The sequence below is a fragment of the Dama dama genome, chromosome 30 (genome assembly GCF_033118175.1).
Source record: "Dama dama isolate Ldn47 chromosome 30, ASM3311817v1, whole genome shotgun sequence".
Classification (NCBI taxonomy): domain Eukaryota; kingdom Metazoa; phylum Chordata; class Mammalia; order Artiodactyla; family Cervidae; genus Dama; species Dama dama.
In genome coordinates, this window is record NC_083710.1 from 68,069,920 (window position 1) to 68,091,014 (window position 21,095).

Genomic DNA, 21,095 nt, shown 5'->3' on the forward strand with positions numbered 1-21,095 from the left:
AACGATTTTTTTGGCCAACCCAATAGAAGAACTCCCTAGGGGGCTCTAGGTCATGTCAAGGAAAATGAGTCAATTTTGGATGTTGATGACAGCTCAGGTAGGATATGTACTGAGAAAAAGCCTATTGGTTGTAATAGCGTGATGGCTGTTGGTGAACTTGTGAGACGTGTGCTCTGTGAACAGGGGCAGATTGAAGATATATTTAGCTGTAAATTATAGATGAAAGATATGAAGAAAGCAAATACTGGCAACTCTTGCAAGAAATGTATCTGTATGAGAGAAAGGAACTTTGATAGTAGTGATAATATGTATTATGTATTGATAGTAGCAATACAGTAATTTAAGTGATCTATTTTATGATGAAAGATACTGGAATGTGTATTTGAATATATATGTGTAATGAACAGTTTCTCTTAAAAAAATATTACATTTAGCCTGATGGCATAATGCTAGAATTTATGTTAGAGCAACCAATTAGACGTTAGTTTGAGTTTCTCAGAAATTAATCTCTGTCCATGGGAATTAGGCAAGTCAAGCTGATGCTTTCAACCATTTTGCTTCATGTTCAACTTTTGTATGTTGAACAGGATGAAAGGCAAGTAGCCAGAAATTTTTAAAGAAATTGGATAGAGATATTGGAGAGGGAAAGCATTTTATCCACAGGGCTCTTGTGTGAAGAAAGCATGAAATTATTGCCAGGGAAGTATCAACCGACCATCTCACCCCTTCAGTGGAGCCCGTCCGCAACCCTGGAGAGTAAACACTGCCTGGCTAATGTAAACAGCAGAAAATTAACTTTTTCTCACATTGCTTATAAAATGTGTATAGCAATGGACAAGAAAACTGTGTAACTGAAATAAAATGAACTGTCAATTTCACTCAGGGAAGCACTTAAGACTAGTTATGCATGTAAGCTGCAGCAACTCACTTAGTCATAAAAATCAATAAGATTGCCACCTGGGTCATCAAGGGAACATTGCCACTGCAGGAAAACAAATCTGAGCTTTCATAACAATGAGACATAAGTCTCACTCCTCATCAGACCACATGCAAGACCAAGCTGTATTCTCTTTTTAAGCATTGTTATTGCTTATTTTGGTGGTAATAAGTGACTTTTTCTTCTTTTCATAACACATCACTCTCTCTGAAACAGTGACTCCTTGCTAAAATACTTTATACACTGCAAAGAGGTGAATCACTAGAATAAGAATTTCAGATTGAATCCTGCTTCTAATGTCACACTCTAAGTGAAATAGCATTAAGTGCTATTCAATGCCAATGCTGAACCTTAGTTTCCTTAAAGAAGAATGAATTCAGTACTGTCAAATTCATGTTTCCTTTGACATTTCAGGTTAGACACATAGACTTTGACCCACAGGTGATATATAATAATCTTAGACTCTGTCATTTTTTTTCACTGATACATTTGTACTATCCTATAATCAAGAAATAGTCATTTGATTCTTTGGCACTATTCGACAGTTACTGAAAGTGGTTTCTGGACTAGCATCCTGAAATTTATCCCTAGCCCACCAGCATGGTTTATCATTTATAAACATTGTTTACAAAAAGAACTCAAAGGTAAGGATTAACTTGTATTTCTCAAAAAATGCCAGAAGATTCCACTAGTTGATCATCATCTTCATCTCTTATTCTTCTGTCTTGGGATGGTCTGGATAGTTTCCACTTCAGGAAGGATTTTCTAAGGCATTTAGGTCCTTAGATACCTATCTGAAAAGGATGGATGAATTGGGATGAAGCCCTATTTTTGACCTGCTACTAAAGCTCAAACTCTTTTAATAGTTCTCACACACCTTTCTTCATTCAGTTCCTTTCCATTTGTTCAGGATCATTTCTGATTTACCCCTAGTTCCCAGATCTGCGACCTTTATTGACATATTTCCTCCAGTCCAGTCAAAGGTACAGGGTCAAAATTCTGTTGGCTGAACTCTTGGATCATTTTCTAGAGAGATGCTCAATAAGAACACATTATACATAAAAATATTGTTTTCGGGTGAAGACTTCATTGTGTAGAACAAATTTACTTTGGATTGATTCATTTCAAGCCAAAATATACTCAGTATCCGAACTAAACATAGGTAGTACTGTTTCAATTATTCTCCTAAGCAATGTATCTAAGACTATTTTGTTGGAAAATTTTGATTGACTGATTGACAGAGTTTTCCCGTCTTTATTGCTAAATTGCAGTAATTAACCACAAATATAATGGAACCACTTTAGTGAGAAGTTTCCAAATGTTGTGTATGAACATGAATTCACTTGATAGTTTTCACCAATCCTCCCTTTCATCTGTACGTTGTCATGCATCCTTTTCACTCTATGTAGTAGGAATCTTGATGACATCTTTGCCAACTTCCATAAATTTCCATGGATAATTTGGTTTAGAGTACACTTTCTGTTCTAAATTTAAGACAAAATCCTGTCAGTGTTAAAGACTTCTATGTGAACTTAATTCCAATTGTACATCTTATTCCTCTTGAGCTGTGGTGCTTATTGCTTGGAGTAGAGGAGAGGAAACTGGTCTCTCTACCCTCTTCCATCAACTACTGATGCCTTCTGTGTTTGGGATCAGGCAGGAGGGAGAGGGAAAATTGAGATATTGTTATGCTAGTGGAGCAGGGAGCTATGGGGCTTTATCTGTGTGTGCTAATGCTGAGAGAGTCTCTCTACTGGTGATGTGAATATCACCTTCACCCCAAGTATGACACAACTAAATATCTCACTCTCCTAGAGTGCAGAAACTAGCCCTGTCAGGAATAAACACCCCAGCTTCTTCTTAGAGTTGAACATCCTGAAAACTCACAACCGCTGCCTCTCTACTAACCCAGTGCTCCTTCACGCACTGTCACTAGAACTGGAAATCCACATGAAGATGACGAGGAAGGTTTAATTTAATGGGACATGAACTGGAGGTTGCTGCATATTCTTACCAGCATTCTTTCAAGCCCTGCAGAGCTACTTCAGGGCCTTCTGCCTTCAGAAGTCTCTAGAATTGAAGAGAACTCTGGACTGTAAAAGATCTCCCCAAACTTCACAAGGTACATGTAAAGTGTCTCCTCTTTCACACCATGACAGAGGAGGTCTAAACAAGAACATCACCCTTCAGACACAAACTCCCAGAATGCTCTTCCAAGAACTCTACACCTGGAGGGATTGATGGGTTCTACAGCTGAGCAGGCATCCAGCCCAACTCAAAAGGCCAATTTCCCATGGTTCCTTGTACCCCCGAACTTCACGAGAGATGAGGCACCCTGCACCACCACCGCCACAGACATTTCTTGGAAGGGATGCATTTCCCTCCATCCTCCCTTTGGGGGAGGTGAAGCTAGTCTCCTATTCAGTATTTATTCTTACTGTTTTCCTCACCTTAAATATTGTTTTTTTTATATTGGAGTAGAGTTGATTAGCAATGTTGTGTTATTTTCAGGTGTACAATAAAGTGATGCATTTATACATAAACATATATGTTTTTTTTTTTCAAATTCTATTCCACTTAATTTATTTTAAAAGAATATGGTGGGTTGTAGACAAGGCTAGTTCTGACCAGTGGTCTCTCAGTGAACCCTGAATAAGTGTGATGGTCACATGTCCTAGAATCTCTATGACAAAGAATGTGTGGCCACTTTTTTTTCACAGTTTCAGGACCCAAGGATATATTCTATAAGCCATTTGACATTTTTCCCCAAGTTTTATCACACAGCAAGAGTATAAGGGATTCATTATTCAATCCAGTGAGCCAATTTGAGACACCTACTTCTGATTTGTGAATTCTCTATTTTCTGTTACCACTGGCTGAAACTTAAAATCCAGGAAAATATTTTAAGAATTTCTCAAGTATTAGGTATTTGCATCAAATGCATTTTCAGTATGTAAAACAGAAGTAAGGATGTTGCCTTGATCATATCAACACATTTCAGTGTTTTTCCTCTTTCTCTTAATTCATCTAATTTCTTTCTTTGCCATCAAATCACATTACTTGCTTATTATTTTGTTAATAGTGAAATGGGAATAATAACTATCCTACAATTGTGTCGTGTATTAATTTGTTAATTTTGCTGAGCAATTGAGAGACCAAAGCACTAACTGTTATGGTTGTCTGGCGAATGAAGTTGTCTCCAACAAAGCATAGAGAAGGAGCTGCTGAGTTACAGTAAATTCAACCTGATGCTGCTATTAGTTTAAATGCCTTAGCTAAATGGTACCAACTGAGATCATTAACTTTGCTTTCATAGCTATTTTCTTAATGTTACTTAGCAACTTCACATTGAAAATACCCATTTCACATCCCTGTACCCTAAGGAGTATCATTAGTAGTAAAATTGCATGTTTAATTGCATAGCCAGAGAAGAGTTAATGGTATATCCTGAAGATCTATCACCAGCTGCACTGAGACAGCTCAGACAGCATGCATCAACTGCATAGGCCCCAGAAACAGAGCCCAATAAAAGGATAACAATTTATCCACCATGAATTCAGAATATGAAAGGAATCATTTCTATGTGTATTATGTTGCAGAATACCAATATCCATGTATTATTGTGTAATGAATCCATATATCAACAAGTTTTGTGTAAGATCAAGATGATCTGAAATATGAAATTCTAAAATGTACAAAATGTTCCTGCCCTGAAAAAAATGTATGAATATTTCTTACTATAACATAGGAATGGTACCTCATTGTGGTTTTGATTTGCATTTCTCTAATAATGAGTGATGTTGAGCATCTTTTCATGTGTTTGTTAGCCATCTGTATGTCTTCTTTGGAGAAATGTCTGTTTAGTTCTTTGGCCCATTTTTTGATTGGGTTATTTATTTTTCTGGAATTGAGCTGCAGGAGTTGCTTGTATATTTTTGAGATTAATCCTTTGTCTGTTTCTTCATTTGCTATTATTTTCTCCCAATCTGAGGGCTGTCTTTTCACCTTACTTATAGTTTCCTTTGTAGTGCAAAAGCTTTTAAGTTTCATTAGGTCCCATTTGTTTAGTTTTGCTTTTATTTCCAATATTCTGGGAGGTGGGTCATAAAGGATCTTGCTGTGATTTATGTCGGAGAGTGTTTTGCCTATGTTCTCCTCTAGGAGTTTTATAGTCTCTGGTCTTACATTTAGATCTTTAATCCATTTTGAGTTTATTTTTGTGTATGAGGTACCATTACATGCCAGTCAGGATGGCTGCTATCCAAAAGTCTACAAGGAATAAATGCTGGAGAGGGTGTGGAGGAAAGGGAACCCTCTTACACTGTTGGTGGGAATGCAAACTAGTACAACCGCTATGGAAAACAGTGTGGAGATTTCTTAAAAAACTGGAAATAGAACTGCCATATGACCCAGCAATCCCACTTCTGGGCATACACACTGAGGAAACCAGATCTGAAAGAGACACGTGCACCCCAATGTTCATCGCAGCACTGTTTATAATAGCCAGGACATGGAAGCAACCTAGATGCCCATCAGCAGATGAATGGATAAGGAAGTTGTGGTACATATACACCATGGAATATTACTCAGCCATTAAAAAGAATTCATTTGAACCAGTCCTAATGAGATGGATGAAACTGGAGCCCCTTATACAGAGTGAAGTAAGCCAGAAAGATAAAGAACATTACAGCATACTAACACATATATATGGAATTTAGAAAGATGGTAACGATAACCCTATATGCAAAACAGAAAAAGAGACACAGAAATACAGAACAGACTTTTGAACTCTGTGGGAGAATGTGAGGGTGGGATATTTCAAAAGAACAGCGTGTATACTATCTATGGTGAAACAGATCACCAGCCCAGGCTGGATGCATGAGACAAGTGCTCGGGCCTGGTGCACTGGGAGGACCCGGGGGAATCGGGTGGAGAGGGAGGTGGGAGCGGGGATCGGGATGGGGAATACATGTAAATCCATGGCTGATTCATATCAATGTATGACAAAACCCACTGAAATGTTGTGAAGTAATTAGCCTCCAACTAATAAAAAAAAAAAAAAGTAGGAATAATGATGCCTTTAACAAATGTAAATGCATTTGGTGATATGAATACTTGTCTAGGGTGATGACTTCTTAAGAAATCAGCATAATATAACAACTATAGAAACGCAAAAGTAATCAAAAGGTTACAGTTAAGCCAATTATTTATTCTTTCTTCCAATTTTATGTATTTTTTCATTTATAATTAGTACATATAGTTTGTTTTTTTGAAAGATAAGCAGTAATATTCTCTCTCAGCAAGGTATTTTAATCCAATTAGTACTCAGTAGCTACAGACAAGCACTCAATATGACAGGCACTAATAATTTTTCAATTACAAAGACAGAGTTTTAACTAGCCTTATCATCTGTTAATGTGACGCTTTTATATTTTGAGGTACAAAGACATTTTCTGTTCAGTTTCTCTTACCAGAGTCATTCATTTTTCCTAAGAGAAGAAGACAAGCAAAACTACTTAACTACTGTTAATAAGTTAACTCTTCTTCCATGACTTCATCCCGTGGGCTCTGGTGTTGTTAATTGTGTGGTGCCTCTCCCACTTGTCTCCTTTTTTGCTCCCTTTTCTTTAAATATAGATATTCTCTAAGATGTACTTCCTATCTCTTGCTTACACACTATTTCCTTTCACTGTCACATTCGTATTGCTGATACTTAAATCAGTATTCATCTTTTCACCCACCCATCCATCTATCCAAACATTTATTTGTTCAACATGTACTGAGTGTTACTGTGTGTCAGCTAAGTAAAGCAAGTGGTGGGAATTCAAAATGATGAAGAAACAGCCCCTGATTTGAGGGGTAAGCAAATGTTGGAAATTTCTAACTGTATATAGACTGACATCCCCTCAAAGTTCAACATCTAAAGTTAAGCCTTTGCTTAACCCAAACTATACCTCCAGCCACCATTATCTGCTTCTGTTCATGATTATTTTCAGTTTCTGGTCTCCTGACCCTGTCCTCCCCATGATGCCCACCAAATCAATCTCCACTGCTGCCTGAAGTTCTCTGTTACTTCACATCAGGGCCACTTTGGTTTGCCAAATATCCTTATTTGTGAAAGATTTTAAAACTTTATCTTGGTAAAATCACGATGGGATAAACATTTAAATACATACAGTGTCTTCTATGTGCTAATGCACACCTCTCAAGTAATAGTATTAGCTAGCATTTCTGAAATTTATTGATTAGTTTCTATATGTCACACACTAGACTAAGAACTGTTCATTCTTATTTTCAAAACAAAACACAAGAGCCTTATGACAAAGATTCTCTTTTTATTACCTGTTTAGAGGCAAAAAAACAGTTGATTAAGGTCATAAAGCTAAGGAATAGCTGTCGGGTTTAAAAACAGGAGGTCAAATTTCAGTCTATTTTCTTAACTTATCTCCTGTACTCTCTATAAGACTAAATTCTCTTTGTTTTTTATCTGTTAGTTATGCCCCTAATTCTAAAAAATATGCTTTTCTTTTTTAAAATGTAGACAATGGCTATTGGCTCCCCCATAAGAAAGAAGACCGTTCAACTCATTTTCCTTAAATCAAATTCTAGTATTTTTCTTTTCCAAATAGATATTTTTAGATAATTTGTATTTTATTTATATATTTATTTTAGTTTCTCAAAAAGAGCATATTACTCAGTATTATTCTATACCTTGCCTTTTCACCTGAAAAACATCTTGCTAATATACTATGTCTGCACGTTTCAGTTCAGTTCAGTTGCTCAGTCATGTCCAGCTTTTTGTGACCCCAAGGACTGTAGCACACTAGGCTTCCCTGAAAATCACCAACTCCCAGAGCCTGCTCAAACTTGTGTCCATCAAGTCGGTGACGCCATCCAACCATTTCATCATCTATTGTCCCCTTCTTTTCTTGCCTTCAATTTTTCCCAGCAAGGGGTTTTTTTCGAATGAGTCAGTTCTTTGTATCAAGTGGCCAAAGTATTGATATTTCAGTATCAGTCTTTCTAATGAATGTTCAGGACTGATCTCCTTCAGGATGGACTGGTTGGATCTCCTTGCAGTCCAAGGGACTCTCAAGAGTCTTCTCCAGCACCACAGTTTAAAACCACCAATTCTTTGGCGCTTAGCTTTCTTCATAGTCTAACTCCCACATCCGTACATGACTACTGGAAAAACCATAGTTTTGACTAGATGAACCTTTGTCGGCAAAGCAATGTCTCTGCTCTTTAATATGCTGCCTAGGTTGTACATAATTTTCTTCCAAGGAACAAGGATCTTTTGATTTCATGGCTGCAGTCACCATCTGCAGTTATTTTGGAGCCTTCCCGCCCACCCCCACCCCCCTCCGCCAAAATAAAGTCTGTCACTGTTTCGATTATCTCCCCATCTATTTGCCATGAAGTCATTGGACCAGATGCCATGATCTTAGTTTTCTGAATATTCAATTTTAAGCCAACTTTTTCACTCTATTTTACCTTCATCAAGAGGCTCTTTAGTTCCTCTTCACTTTCTGCCATAAGGGTGGTGTCATCTGCATATCTGAGGTTATTGATATTTCTGCCTGCAGTCTTCATTCCAGTCTGTGCTTCATCCAGCCTGGCATTTCACATGATGTACTCTGCATATAAGTAAAATAAGCAGGGTGACAACATACAGCCTTGACGTATTCCTTTCCCAATTTTGAACCAGTCTGTTTTTCCATATCTGGTTCTAACTGTTGCTTCTTGACTTGATACAGATTTCTTAGGAGGCGGGTCAGGTGGTCTGGTATTCCCATCTCTCGAAGAATTTTCCACAATTTTTTTTGTGATCCACACAGTCAAAGGCTTTGGCATAGTCAATAAAGCAGAAGTAGATATTTTTCTGGAACTCTCTTGCTTTTTCTGTGATCCAGAGGATATTGGCGATTTGATCTCTGGTTCCTCTGCCTTTTCTAAATCCGCCTTTAACATCTTGGAAGTTCTTGATTCATGTACTTTTGAAACCTCCCTTAGAGAATTTTGAGCATCACTTTGCTACTGTGTGAGATGAGTGCAATTGTGTAGTAGTTTGAACATTCTTTGGCATTGCCTTTCTTTGGGATTGGAATGAAAACTGGCTTTTTCAGTACTGTGGCCACTGCTAAGTTTTCAAAATTTGTTGACATATTGAGTGCAGCACTTTCACAACATCATCTTTTAGGATTTGAAAAAAGTTCACTTGAAATTCTATCACTTCTACTAGATTTGTTCATAGTGATGCTTCCTAAGGCCCACTTGACTTCACATTCCAGGATGTCTGGCTCTAGGTGAGTGATCATGCCATCATGGTTATCTGGGTCATGAAGATCTTTTTTGTATATTTCTCTGTGTATTCTTGCCACCTCTTAATATCTTCTGCTTCTGTTAGGTCCATACTGTTTCTGTCCTTTATTGTGCCCATCTTTGCCAAAAGTTTCCCTTGGTATCTCTAACTTTCTTGAGCTCTCTAGTCTTTATATTCTATTGTTTTCCTCCATTTCTTTGTTGGCTGTCTAAATTTCTATGCTACATTGTCATGTATCAACATTCATTCATTTAGTTCCCTCTTAATGGGTATTGAGGCACTTATATTTCCTTTTTCAAACAGTACAGCACTGCACAAGGGGACATGTCTGTGATTCTAGATTTAGAACAAACCTCCTGGAGGTTTGTTCCATTTATTTAGTGAAGATCCTCTTTCTTGGCTTCTCCCTGGACGTGGAGTAAAGCCAGACCATCAGTCCTGTGAGGAATAATTGGATGGAGGCAGAGTGCTGCATGTCATTTAGTGTTATGATCCTTAGTGAATAACCCTGCTTAGCCCCAACTTTTCCTCTTACCTTCCACACCACCACAGCCAAGTCTGAACCTGTCCTTTCTACTTTGTCTAGAAGAGATCAGATGCCATTTCTACCTTAATAACCTCTTCTGCAGTATTTTCTCAGAAGTTTAAATCTGCTTCCCATATTCAAAAAACATCTCTTACAGTTCTCATGCAGTGGCGATCTTTCGCAGTCTCTACTAGTGCCATGTATTCTGAGCTGGAAGACTAAATCAAAATATTCTGTTGTGGTAAAAACATAAAATTATGTTTGTTCTTACATGTTCACTGGGAAATAAATGGACACCTCCTCCTCTTCAGGATTCCTCTGCGTTAGTGCTGTATATTTGTTTCCAAGTTTGACATTATTCTGTTAGGTGTTTATCTACCTATTTCTCACCTCAGATTCAATCACATATGACATGCAATCCAAAAATAAAAGTAATGAAAATTAGAAATTCATTAACTATAAATTCAAGATAGAGACCCAAAGACTAGAAAACTAGAATATATATATACACACACACACATACTGCTGCTGCTAAGTCAACTTCAGTCGTGTCTGACTCTGTGTGACCCCATAGATGGCAGCCTACCAGGCTCCTCCATCCCTGGGATTCTCCAGGCAAGAATACTGGAGTGGGTTGCCATTTCCTTCTCCAATGCATGCATTCATGCTAAGTCACTTCAGTCGTGTCCAATTCTGTGCGACCCTATGGACAGCAGCCCACCAGGTTCCTCTGTCCACAGGATTCTCTAGGCAGGAATACTGGAGTGGGTTGCCATTTCCTTCTCCAAGATACACATACTGACTGTGGGTTATTCCAATTGCAGTGCACTTGATTCATCTGTCTACTTAAATATAATGAATTAACAATAGGGGACTGTGAAAATAGGTGAGAAAGAGAACTAGTTACCACATACTGAAAACTGAGCCATCAATGGCTGTAATGAATATGTGATGGAGTGGTGTGAATCTGCTGTTCTGATCATTACCTGTGCTCACCTGTTTCTGAATGCCTCATCAGTTCAGTTCAGTTGCTCAGTCTTGTCTGACTCTTTGCGACCCTGTGGACTGCAGCACGCCAGGCTTTCCTGTCCATCACCAACTCCCGGAGTTTGCTTAAACTCATGTTCATTGAGTTGGTGATGCCAACCAACCATCTCATCCTCTATCGTCCCCTTCTCCTCCTGCCTTCAATCGTCCCTAGCATCAGGGTCTTTTCCAGTGAGTCAATTCTTCACGTCAGGTGGCCAAAGTACTTGAGTTTCAGCTTCAGCATCAGTTCATCCAATGAATATTCAGGACCAATTTCCTTTAGGATTGCCTGGTTTGATCTCCTTGCAGTCCACAGGACTCTCAAGAGTCTTCTTCAACACCACAGTTCAAAAGCATCAGTTCTTTGGCACTCAGATTTCTTTATAGTCTAGCTCTCACATCCATACATTACTATTGAAAAAACCATAGGTTTGACTAGCTGGACCTTTGTTGGCAAAGTAATGTCTCTGCTTTTTAATATGCTGTCTAGGTTGGTCATAGCTTTCCTGCCAAGGCACAAGCGTCATTGTGGGAGCATGTTATTGAATAGTATGAATTTGGAATCTGGATAAAAAAAATACAGCACAATTTCATAAGGTACTTATCTGAGGAATAGCAATCATTTTCAATATTGGATAAGACACTGGTTGTGTTTGTGTTTTGAAACATAGTGGATTGGTTTCTAAGGTGGAACTAGCTAGATTTTTAAGGATGACCTTGAGTGTATATTATTTTGCCATCTTTGTTTATTTAAAAACCTGACTCCTGTGTAAGTCTCTATTGCATTGGAGTTGAAGGTAAATAATGTGTGAGATAACAGTCTCCCTTAGAAAACAGTATATGATTCATTATATGATTCTTATTCTCCAACAACAAAAAAACATGTATAGATTCCTCAGGGAGAGCGAAGTATTTCTTGGCATTTACTCTGATACAAATTTGTGAATGGCTCTGTGTTGAGAGAGCAGTGAATGAGAGCATAAACAAGATGTTTAACAACTTTATACATGAATCTACAAGTTAACTCTGACAGTGATGGGAGGAAAATAATTAAACACAAGAGTATACTGTAAGTAAAACCAGTGAAGCCATAGGAGATATTCATTAAGGAAATCAATGCTCGGTGTCACTAGGTGTATTTTTTTTAATGATTCCATTCAAGTCAAGTCATCTTGCAAGACACATCCTTAAACTTGATTAACCTAGAAATCCAAGTCTAGTCCAACTGCCTTTAGAAACATATGTGAAATAGAACCAAAGGTCTCAATTAGTGATAAAAATTATCTTGGTTCCAGCTTCTTAGTTGCTAACAAATGATACGTAAAATAAATTAACTAAAAAAATTAGTCAAAGATACTAGAATACAGTTTTGTTGTCTCAGAAAAACATAGGACAGTTTAATTAAATTACCAAGATCAAATAATTGACTAGTTTTCAGACAATCTGTATCTGTTTTTTGTTCCCTACCTCCATATATTATTAAATATTTGTCAATAAAAGAAATGTCACATTACTGTCCTTGTCTAAATTTTAAAAAGAATGAATATGTAGAGTACATTCCAAATGTCTTTTCCTAGTTTTTTCTTTCCTGGTCCCAGTTAATCAGTTAATCAGAATGGACATTAGTGGTGCTGATGTAAAGATAAGGGTCTCCTGCCTTGGACCATGACTTACCTGAGTTGAGCCATGTTCTTCTTTGTTCATCTTGTGTTGACTAGGAAAATCATTCTGAGTCAACTCTCAGAGCATCATTTGAACAGGAAACATATATCCTGAATTATCCCCAGTTTCTCCACCCTTGTATAGAGCCCACCCACAATGCCTGTTGCCGTGATGCCAGCTTGCCTCTAATGTGTTTTTATTTCCCAGAACTATTACAATAGGAATTATTTCTCTTACTGGCTTATCTCCTGCAAATATTCTGTCTGAAGAGTGGGTGTCTATTACTGGCTCAGATACGTCACAGAAACTGAGTTTGAATAAAAAGAACCATCAAAATATTCCAGTAATCAGTTAGTAGTGGCAGCTAGAGTTATCTGTAGTTCACATTATATTTTATATCAAGTGTACCCAACAGCTTGACATTTTTCTAGGAAAATTCATACGCAAGACTTGACATCTACTTTATTCATTTCAACCCCCAGGGTAGACTTTAAGAATGCTCCTGTACAGCTAATCATTAGTAATTGATCCTGCTGATCCTTGGTTTTTGAATGTGAAATCATGCTACTAAACAAACAAATCTATGTATAGCTATAAAAGAATTCTGGCAAACCTTGGCTTTAAAAAATTCTGAGTAAACAATTTCCTTGTATGTGTTAATGCTTACTAAATAATAAATCTGGAGGGAAGGAGGATAAGTCAGGAGCAATCAATCCTTTAAGGACATTTGGCTAGCTTTGGGGGAGGAATATTTTAGAGCTAAATTTCATTCATTATAACACATAAATCCTTTGTGGATTAAAAGTTAAGAGGTGAAAAAATTAAAGACAGAGGAGAATAGAAGTATACTGTTTTCTCTATAAAAGAAAATGCTTAAAAACAAAAAAAGAAAATGCTTTTTCTTTGAGATCAGTGGGATAAAATTAAAATGAAAACATTAACATAATAGATATGCAAATATCTGTAATTAAAATCATTTAAAATTAAAATATTTTTACGTTATTAGGAGAATCGTTAAGACAAAAAGCTGGCTGCATCAGAGCAACCAAGTTGCATGGTTCCAGGAAAATCATTCACATAATTATATGACAAACAGTTACAAAAATGGTAATAATAATAGTAAACACAAACATATTAGATTTTAATGCTTAAAATTATTAAATAAAAATAACTAATTTTAAAAGAAATATAAAACTTTTTTCATAATAAATTAGATTTTTTTAGATATAAATTTTATAGTAGAACAAATTTTTAAGACTTGAAATACTCTCTTTTCCCCGGAAGGAAATAGAGCCCTGCATGATCATTGCCTCTGAGAGTGAAAACTGGCAGGACATTTTTTACAAGCCATTTATTGTGTATTTCCTAGCCAATGTTCTCAAAATCGAACTTTAAACAGGTATATGTGAATATAATACAGAATTTGGATGAATATTTATTCACAAAGATATCTATTATGTGACCTGAATTTTGAACAATAGAAGGATCGTTTTATGGTTCATCCATATAGGGAAATAATTTATAATCATTAATAAGTATTGATAGTATACACCCAGTTGGTTTTTTTTAATAAAAAAAAGGATTTACATAGCTGTATGTGAACAGGGCCTGTTCACGTGATGCCTGCCCTGCTTTAGTTCCTGGGGTCGCCAAGAGTTGGATACAACTTAGTGACTAAACAACAAGAACAGCAATGTGAACAGGGACATTTTCCGTCGAGCTCACATCCATATCCCCTGAAGAGTGCCTGGCATAAGGCACATGCTTAGAAAAATAGAAAAGCATTAGATATTAAGAAATGTATTATATTCTCAAGTTAGCAATGATTATCTATTGCCATAGGATTGTAAGTGATACTTGCACCTACATATAAATCATCACTTTCCAAATTTTTTCTAAAAAATAACTTCTTGTATTATTGGGGAAAGTTTATTTTTTAAAGATTCCAGCTACCAATACATTGTTGTTATACAACTATCCACTAAGAAAAGATAAGCCTTCAAGGAATCTCTCTTAATGAATTTGAGAATTAAATGCAGCATCACCTGCGTTGGAATCATCTGGCATATTTACTTAAAATGTACGTTTCTGAGCTTGGTTGGGGGGGTGGAACAGAATCTACATTTTTATCACATTTTTGTGCCCCTTTTTCTTGTTTACCCATATGGTTCTCAGTCACATTAAAGCAAGAGAATCACTGAATTAGGAATATAATTAAAATTCAGCAAAATCTAAACAGCGGGAATGGCTTTTTAGAGGAGTTTCTTAAAAGCCTGTTGAAAATGGCTGGTAAATTGGTGTAGCAAACTTTATGTGAGAAGCTATGACTATATGAGGGATAATGGAACCCTCAGTAATAATCTTCAGCACTAGATAGCGTTGAGTTTACAGAGAAAAATCAGTTTAGATAAAATATATGGCATGGGGTTTGTTTTTGAAAACAACGAATGTGAAAATTAGTGCTTACAGTAAACGGTGACTTTTCCTCACATGAAAAGCAAAAGCATCAGTGATAGATGCTGTATAAAATATTTCTAAATTAGTAATCTTTGATTCTGACTAGCATTAGGCAATAGATGTCTGGTATATGTGTAATTTACATGTTTTTTAAATTCTCTCTCCCAGATCAATTAAACTCTACTGATATTCTGCAACTCTGCATTTCAGATGATTTTAATATATATGCCCAAAAGCTTAAACCAGCCAGCAAATATTTATTAACTACTTCTTGTGTGTAGACATAGTTCTAGGTGTTATTTATGAGATAGTAAGAAAGACAACACTTCTGCCTCAAGAAGGTTCTAGCCTAATGAAAGTGAAAGTTGCTTGGTTGTGTCTAACTCTTTGCGAGCCCATGGTCTCCTCTGTCCATGGAATTCTCCAGGCCAGAATCCTGGAGTGGGTAGCCATTCCCTTCTCCAGGGGATCCTCCCAACACAGGGATCAAACCCAAGGCTCCCACTTTGCAGGTGGATTCTTTACCATCTGAGCCACCAAGTAAGCCCTATCCTAATGGTTGAGCACAGATAGTAAAAACAAAAATATAAGTTTAAAAAGATAATAAATGCATGAAGAAAATAACATAGATGAACATGGTTGAGTGAGGGTCCTTAAAAGATGCATATTCTTTAGCTGAGGTGGTCATCAGAACAGCTTCTGTGGAGAGGTGACATTTGGGTTAAAGTTTGAGACAGTCAAACAAGGGTCTACAGAAAAGCACCTCAAGAAGATTAAATAACAAATAGGTTCTAATAAAGAACAAATTGATATAGTCAAAGTTTGGAAGCAAGACCAGTGTGGAGAAGATGGAGACAAAAGTGAAATAGACTGTCTGAGCCAAAATATGTGAGGCCATGTATGGTAAGGCGAGTAGCTGAGACAGATACTGGAGGACTTTAAGCAAAGGAAAAATATGGTCATGTGACTGGATTTTAAAATAGCACTCTGACTACAGTAGACTGAATGTTTATTTCCCTCCCAAACTCAGATGTTGAACTCCTAACCTCTTATTTGATGGTTAGGAGTTGGGGCCTGTGGGAAGTTATTAGGTCACAGGGTGAAGCCCTCATGAATGAATTAGTGCCCTTATGAAAGGGAATCCAGAGACCTTCTCTACTGTTTGCCATGTGATGATACAATGAGAAGTTTCCAGTCTGAACCCTGGAAGAGGGCTCTCCCCAGAACCCTGATCTTGCATTTCTGGCCTCTAGAACTTGGAGGATACATGTCTGTTATTTTTAAGCCACTCCATCTAGAGTTTGTTATAGCAGCCCATTGACTTAGACATTTAACTGTGAGTTGACAAAGTACTTAGAGCCCAACTAGAAGCTACAAGGATGTTATGTCCTAGATAAATCACATGGCTGGAAGCAGTCTTAAGATGGAGACAATTGATTAGATTTTCCTAGGCAAGAATACTGGAGTGGGTTGCCATTTCCTTCTCCAAGATTTGTAGCTAGAGTGACTAATACAAAGAATCAGAAAAGGAGGAGTCAAGGATATATACTATGCACTGTGGCCTGAGTTTTGTACCACAGAATTCACCTGTTGAAGTGCTAGAGCCCTTCCAATGGTGTTTGGACATGGGACTTGTAGATGGTAACTGAGTGTAGGTGGATTGGAAGGATGGAGCCTTCAAAATGAGATTAGTGTCTTTGTAAGAGATGAGAGTTCTCTCTCTTCTGTAGCCCTGTGAGGACACAACAAGAAGCTGGCCATCTGAGACTTGAGAATCTTGGACTTCCAGCCTCCAGAGCTGTGAGCAAAGCAATTTCTGTTGTTCAAACCACCCAGCCTATAGATATTTCATTTATGGCAGCCTGAGCTGATTAATAAGCTAATGTTTTGAGCTGGAGAAACTAGGTGGTACTTTGTACAAAGATAGGACTTGGAGAGAGTTTAGTGTGTGGAACAATCAAAGTTTGGTAAATAAAATATGTTATTTGATCTCCAAGTTGTTATTGAGAAATATAAATAACCTCAGATATGCAGATGACACCACCCTTATGGCAGAAAGTGAAGAGGAACTAAAGAGCCTCTTGATGAAAGTGAAAGATGAGAGTGAAAAAGTTGGCTTGAAGCTGAACATTCAGAAAACTAAGATCATGACATCTGGTCCCATCACCTCATGGCAAATAGATGGGGAAACAGTGAAAACAGTGGCTGACTTTATTTTTCTGGGCTCCAAAATCACCAGATGGTGAATGCAGCCATGAAATTAAAAGACGCTTACTCCTTGGAAGGAAAGTTATGACCAACCTAGACAGCATTTTTAAAAGCAGAGACATTACTTTGCCAACAAAGGTCCATCTAGTCAAGGCTATGGTTTTTCCATTGGTCATATATGGATGTGAGAGTTGGACTATAAAGAAAGCTGAGCACCGAAGAATTGATGCTTTTGAACTGTGGTGTTGGAAAAGACTCTTGCGAGTCCGTTGGACCTCAAGGAGATCCAACCAGTCCATCCTAAGAGAGATCAGTCCTGGGTGTTCATTTGAGGGTCTGATGTTGAAGCTGCAACTCCAATACTTTGGCTACCTGATGCAAAGAGTTGACTCATTGGAAAAGATCCTGATGCTGGGAGGGATTGGGGGCAGGAGGAGAAGGGGATGACAGAGGATGAGATGGCTGGATGGCATCACCGACTCGATGGACATGAGTTTGGGTGGGCTCCGGGAGTTGGTGTTGGACAGGGAGGCCTGGCGTGCGGCACCTTATGGGGTCGCAAAGAGTCAGACACAACTGAGCGATTGAACTGAACTGAACTGAAAGTTGTTAAATAGGGATTTGGACTTTTTTCCATCTAGGACTTAGGAAGACTCTCTGTGTGCTGTGCTTAGTAACTCAGCTGTGTCCAACCCTTTGCGACCCCATGGACTTAAGACCAATAAATCCATTGCAGGTGGATTCTTTACCATCTTAGCCACCAAGGAAGCCCTATCCTGATGGTTGAGCACAGACAATAAACACAAAACTTAAGTTTAAAAAGATAATGACTTCATGAAGAAAATAACATAATTCTCTACGGAAACATAAATATTTAGTAGTTATCAGTATAACATGATATCTAAAATTTTGGACTTGACTAGAAAAGAATGCCAAGAATTATAATTTTGAGAAATGTCCTATGTCAAACAAGTCAGGTGGAAGTTGAATAAATCAAAGGATAATGTTTTAAGATGGTTAATACCAAGACCTGTTTGTATGCTGATGATAATGAACCACAGGATGGGAAGAATATATGATGCAGGAGAAAAATAGAATATTCACAAAAGTGGAAATACTCAGAAGGTAATAAATTGCAAATATGAAGGCCACCAGATTGATGAGTTTGGTGGATAAAATGAGAGGATGTTTTATATGATTACATCAATTTTCTCTAAGATAGGGGGTACGATTATCATCTGAGAGTGGAACAGAAAGTAGTGTTAGCTGATGGCAGGTTTTCATGAGATAGGAGAGCTGGATGAATGGGAATACTTTAGTAAGTACAAATGCAACAATGGGAATTATTTGCCTGAGAGTGGAATGCTTGAGATCATGATGGCAGAGTCAGTTACATTTTGGAGGATGACATTTCATGAATGATGATGTATGGAGGAGAAATCAGTGGAAGCTAACAGGATCATGAGCTAAGAGATCAAGATGCTAGATGGATTCTCTCTATGAATGTTGATGTCTTCAATAATTAATACAGAGTTAAAGTGGAAAAACAGATGCTATCTATAAATGGATTATAAATAAATAAATGAGAGGTTAATAGTTGACATCAAAGAAGAGAATGTGCCTGAGATCAAATATTTTTAGAGGAGCAGGGAGTTTGGAAAGGATAAAGGAAATGAATGGTTTAGAAGCAGCAAAGAATGACAACCACCTCTAGGTAGTAATAAACATGTGCTGTATCTCCCAAAATAAGTCACCCATGGACAGAGTTCTCAAAGATCAGCTAAGTAGACATTTGAGAAGAGAGGTGAAATTATAAAGTACACATCTTGGAAAATTAGAAAGTAAAAATAAAAATGGGTGTTAGTCTCTCTAGCTGTGAGAGGAACAATTTTGAAAATTGTGATTAAAAAATTAAAATGAATAGTCCATGCAGTTGTGAGATTTTGTCCAGGGATCTTCAACAACTGGGATGATGATGTTTAATAAGATATTTTAAATGTGTCTTGTGATTACCTTCAACTGATGGTGGGTGGTGCTTTAGTTGCTAAGTCATGTCTGACTCCTTGCGTCCCCATGGACTTTAGCCCACCAGGCTCCTCTGTCCCAGGCAAGAATACTGGAGTCAGTAACCATTCCTTTCTCCAGGGAGTCTTCCCGACCCAGAGATTGAACCAGGGTCTCATGCATTGCAGGTGGATTCTTTACTGCTGAACCAGCAGGGAAGCCCTCAACTGGCAATATATTGTCTAAATACTGGCTAGGTGGTAAGCGCTGTACATGAGTGACTAAATGTATACCTAAAACACACACTCTTCATCTTTCAAACACTCACGCATGCTTAAATAAGAAATATAGTAGAAGTTGTTATTTTCTCAAACAGGAACATACTGTATCCTACAGTATTATTAATAAAAATCAGACTGATGCAATTCTTACATCTTTGGTTAGGCTTATAGCATGTCTTGATAAATGTTCTAGGAATTATCCTGGAAAAGTGGAAGAACAGTTCCTTTAAAAGTGGCTGTGATGTTGAAAGAAGAAAGAAATGAGATTGTTTCTGTGACTACACTAGCTGGTGAAGGGGATATTAATTGAGGTGACAAAAGCAGTAACTCTGAGTTACATATAAATGAATATACCAGTCTTTTAGATTGCTATATAACATTTTTAGACCTCAGTTTTCTTATCTGGAAAATTAGGATCTTTGGTATCTACTTTGCAGCACTTTTGCAAGCATTAAAAACAATAAAGAGATAGTATCTTAATCACATTTCTACAATGTTGAAAGTCCTAATAAATAATGTCTGTTGATGGTTTTCTCTTGTTTTCTGATACAGGCAGGAGTTACCTCAGTGAACATTTGAATGCCAAAGCTAAAATCTCTATTTTTATCATGAGTAATCAGTCTGTTTATTTCACTCTTCTAGCCTATCTTAATGATATTAGCAGGTTGGATTCTATTTCTAAAATCAATTCTGTTGCCTCTTGGAACTCTATTTTATCTACTGTTATTCTTTAGTGTTTCATCGGAGAAAGAAAACAGTTTGTATTTTGCTGATTCATTTCTACTCTTCAAGATCATAGAAATATTGTTAATATTTTTTATTCCTCTCAATAAACCATGAATTTTCAACTCACAGAGGAGAAGAAAGAATCATAAATGGGACAGGAGAGCAGTGGGATAGAGAGGCTCTCTTGGACCAACACAAGGATAAAGAGAAATTGGTTCTGTCATCTCAAGTAGAGGGAGAATTTAGGGGCTGAAATTTCAAGATAAGGCACAAAGGGGCATGATATAATAAGGCACACCAGGGGCATGATATAATAACCTTAAACAAAGTTTTTTTTTCCCTGAGAGTTTTGAGGGGCAGTGGCATTTTAAATGGATTTTAAATAGACAAAGTTAAGGGAAGTAGGAAGGAATCTTTATTGTGTATTGCTGATGTTGGCAGATAACAGGATTAAGTTTTTAAAAGCAAATCAATATACTATTATCAATACATTATGAGTTTTGAGGAATAATGAATAATTTATCTAAAAGAGTGTTTTAATGAATATAATTTGTATTTCAATGAATAGGCAGAAAGGCATTAATCATGTTGAAAAGTGATCAGTCTAACTTCACCTTTCTTTCACATGAGAAAGCTGTTGTCCCTCTACTCCAGAGGATTAATAATCCACAGGTTTATATTCCACTTGGTAGCCAAAGGAGTAAAAAAAAGTTTGGCTAATATAGTGTGCTCTGCTTAATCTACTGCTGCATTACAAAATGCCCCAAATGTCCTGGCATCAAAGTGAACATTTTATTATCTTCGTGGATTCTGTGAGTTAAAATTGACATATAGAGCCCAGAAGACAATTATTTCTATGATGTCTGGAACCTCAGTTGGGAAAACTCAAAGGCTGAAAGTGAGGTGATAGCTGAGGGCTGGAATCGTTTGAAAGCACGCTCA